This window comes from Lipotes vexillifer, unplaced genomic scaffold (genome assembly GCF_000442215.2).
Source record: "Lipotes vexillifer unplaced genomic scaffold, Lipotes_vexillifer_v1.1 scaffold313, whole genome shotgun sequence".
Taxonomy (NCBI): Eukaryota; Metazoa; Chordata; class Mammalia; order Artiodactyla; family Lipotidae; genus Lipotes; species Lipotes vexillifer.
Window position 1 is genome coordinate 1,299,033 of NW_006781950.1, and position 4,228 is coordinate 1,303,260.

A 4,228-nucleotide genomic window follows, 5' to 3' on the forward strand; every position below is an offset into this window, starting at 1 on the left:
GAATTCCTCATCAAATTTGAGTAATTGAAGAATGATTATGAGATGTGGTACAAATTTTGAATTCTTATATGTAAATTGTATTTTTTAAAAAAATAGCCTCCCCCAAATGAGTTTCTTCATGAATCTGGAACCGGTGCTTAAATATGTAGATCTCCTGTTTCAAGAAGATAATGTAAAACTTAAGCAGTTCATGAACTGCTTAATTTAGGCCTAAGAAACTTGGTGAAAGTGATTGTCACTGATAGACTACGAATGTGATTGTTCAAATTGAGATGAAAATCTGTCTACTCCAGTGGTCACTGTAGGATTAGAAGACAAGTTCTGGAAGTAATCCTGCAGGCAAGACTTCACCTTCTAAATTATTCAAACAGGTGACATTTATCTTCTTCTTAAGGAATTGTAGAAATTTATGGAAAGTTCTCGTTGGTTTAGCTAATTACAATAAAGTTGATATAAACTGTGTTTTTCTGGCCCTACTGAAGGTGGTGTGCAATTGGTTGCTATCCTTTCTTTTATAACGATGGCAATTTTAGACCTGGAAGAGGTGAAAGCCAGAGATCATTGACTTTGATCCCCTTGTTGAGGGGAGTTATTTCTGGTCTAGGGTAAGTAGCACCCTCTTGGAGAAAGACAAAATCTGGGTTTGTATTTCAACTCTGCACTTGCCTTCAGGCCCAATATTCTGTTTTGTACAATTGAGACACAAACTCCATCACATGGGGATGATACATGATATACTGCTTGTGAAACGCTGTAAATCTGCTAAGTAATATAGATATCAGGTGCTTCATTGTTTGCTTTCTAGGTGAATCTTTTCTTGTCACTCTTAAGTATGTCTCCTCCAAGCTAAATGTACTCCTTTCATTCAACTTAGTTTTCAATCATTTAATTCTCTTTTGCTACAAATCCTGACCAAGAATTTTCTTAAATAGGAGCACAAAGAAACAGTGAAAATCTGACTGGTATTAAGTTCACGGGAAGGTAGAATGTTATCATCAGTTCTATTCATACCATGTCTAATCTGTCATTAATAAAATGTCCATTTAGGTCAGAATGTTGGGTTTTAATACACATTGTGGCCTGTTGTGTTTCATTGTCACGGACTATATGGCCAACTCTTACCTACATCTCTCTGGTGAGAGTCCTGTTTTCAAAAGGAGACCAAATCAAATCAAGCCATTTTGGATTCTTGTGTGAACAGCTCTGTGCCGATCGTTGGTGTGGGTGGGTGAGATAAAAAGATAAAAAACACATGAAACACTTAACCTTCTCAGTCTGGTTAGAAGATGATATATTACATAAAAGTCAGAAGTTGATACAAGTGTTTCTCAACTACTCATTTGGTCATTTGGATTTTTATAGAATATGTTCTATTTCCCCAGCTATACTGGGGATGCAAGGAGCTGTCTTTACCACTTTGTATTGTTTTATTGACCAACACAGGTGTTTCCTCTTAGCAGATGCTCAATAAATATTTTGAATCAAGCTGTAGAAGCAGGGTAATTATAAATCCTTCTATTTTTAGAAAAACAGTTTGTACATAAGTATTACCCATGCTAGGTTAATAGCATCCTCTGAAACTCTGAGAGCAAATTTACTGCTCTAAATTACGTAGCCGCATGCTCACTTATTTATCTTTTAAAGTGGTCAATACGAGAGCCTTCTTGCTCAGCACAGGAATAAGGAAGTATAGATGGAATAGTCTTAAGTCAGAAAAGTTGAAAATGCTGATCCTTACCATATAACTCGAGGCATCTAAGTTAATTTTCTTCTATGCCTTTATAACTCCTATTTTATTAAATTTGCTGTCTGTCAACTTTGAGAATTGTCTTAATTTTTCTGGATCTGAATTTCTAATAGCACGTTTTGTATTAAAAACGTTATTTTAGCTCTCATTGCAATAACTTGTAGGCCTTGATTAATTCACCAGCATTACTTCAGGAATCCTCATAAAAAGTGTTTCAGTGGTTATCGTTTGTTAATTTCTCTACTGGGGCAAATTAAGTGCTGGGGAGTAAAGTAAATCCACAAAGCCTGTGCGAACTGTTTGGATCCCTGAAGACCATCAGGGACAGAGAAAGAAAACATTGAAAATTTACCCTCCCAACTTCTATATTATTTTTCTTTAGATCAGACCAGAGGACATTTTTCACTATTCTATTAATCATGTGTAACAAAAATGTAGAACCGTAATGCCTGTTACCTACATCCTGATAAAAACTTTGCTTTATAGACTGCACTTGATTAACTCCTGCCACAAGTGCATTTGGCTAATTCCAAAAGGGACTCTGCGCAGGAAGAATGTGAAGCATGCAGTGCAAACCCAACAGGTGTTTGGAAAAGCACTTCCAAGTTCGAGTGGCGCTTCACATTGGTATGAAAGATCTTTGTTCATGTACTGGCTTAGCTTTCACTGTAGGAGACAGCCTCACGTCTTGCTAGGATGATTCCATCTGGGCTTAAGCTTAAGTGATTCTATCTGGCTCATCCAGTCTCCTCTTTGGTGAACCTTTGGGTGATTTCCTTTCACCTGACCCACTACTACCTGGTTCATAGTCAGTACTATTTGCTGGGTGAGTAATAAATATTGAAGAGTACTGGGTCATTTCCATTCACACTTGAATAACATTTGATGATGAGTCTGGGAAGACAGCTGCTAAGATGATTATATTTATCATTAATGACCTCATTTTCTAATCTGTGAAAATTAACAGTGTTCAGAGAGAATGTTTGTTTTATAGAAAATAGCCTACAATCTTGTGCCTTTGACATCCTGAGTGTTTTTTCTCACCATTGAGAGTTGGACAAGGGCAATGCTTTGTTACAAAAGGAGTGGGGGTTATTTTGATTTTTTCATATAAACTCAAGTATTAATACTTTTTAGATTCCATTCTGGAAGTCTTTGTATTAGGAAAAACGTTTTAATATTAGTTCAGTAAGAGAATACAATGTATGAGGCAGCGAGTGGCCTAGTGCATAAGCTAAGCTTTTTTAAAATTAAATTTTCCCTTTAAAAGCTGTTTGACATCCAGTGTTTCCAAAAGATGTTTTAAAAGCAGAAATATAAATTTGCTCTTGAAAGTCAAATGCGTTATAAGCTAACCCGTGGCTCGAGATCCTCGCTGCATATTAGAATCACCTGGGTGCTCCTCCGCGTGATTGGCTTGGGGCGGGCTCATGATTGGGAAATGTTTAAAGCTTCCTAGGCAGGCTTCAGGCAGGCAGAGTGGAGGGAGATTGTGGAGCTAGCAGACGCAGGAGATGAGTAACCACGTAAGTTTTCATACCCCTCGTTTTGTGGCGACCCAGTCTTTTCGGTTCCGTTTTTATTGTGTAGGTGGTTTTGATTCTCATCTTCTCAGACTTCAATGTAAGAGGTACTTCTGGTGGTGGAACTTGCTGATAATGTCAGTCCTTGGGTCCATACGCACACATTGTAACTCATTCAGAGTGACGTGGGGGGCTGAGCAGGCCCAGTGACTTTGATATAGTTGGTTGAACTTCACAGTTCCTTTCATAAACAGTGTGTTACAGTGGTCTGTGCCAGCATAAGCATTCCAAAACGTGTCATCTTAACATATTTACTTTTTTATACCTCATGGGCCTTGGGTCAAGAATCTGGCACAGTTTGTCTGGGGTATACTTCTCTTCCACACAGTGTCAGTTGAGGGGGCACTTCGTGATATTCAGCTGTTGGCTGGTCTGGAGGGTCCAAGGTGGCTTAATTCACATGCCCAGCACCTAGGTATGGGTATTTGGAAGGCTGCTGGGCTCAGCTGGGCCTTCTGTATGTACTCTTGGAGCTTTTAAACAAAGCCTCTTAGTAAGGTATTTTACTTCTTGCAAGGTGATTCAGGGCTCCTAGTGTTTTATCCTGGGCTCTAGATGCTTCAGGACAGCCAGGTGGGAGCTGCAGGACTTTCTAAGATCTGGTGTCAGAAGCCCTAAAACATCATTTTTGTCATAATCTATTTGACAAGCAAGTGTGTAAGAAAGCCAGTGGGAGAGTGGAATTAGACTAGCTCCCTCTCAGTGAGCGGAGCAGCAGAGAGCTTGCAGCCCCCTTTAAACTGCTGCACACTAACAAGCAGAAGGCTTGTTGTTATGACCCTATCATACGTTTCTGGCTTATTGATTCCCATCTCTAGTTACTATCTTAATACAGAGCTCATTATCTTTCACTTGCTTCCTTTCAGTGATTTTTTTTTTTTTTTTTTTTTTTTTTTTT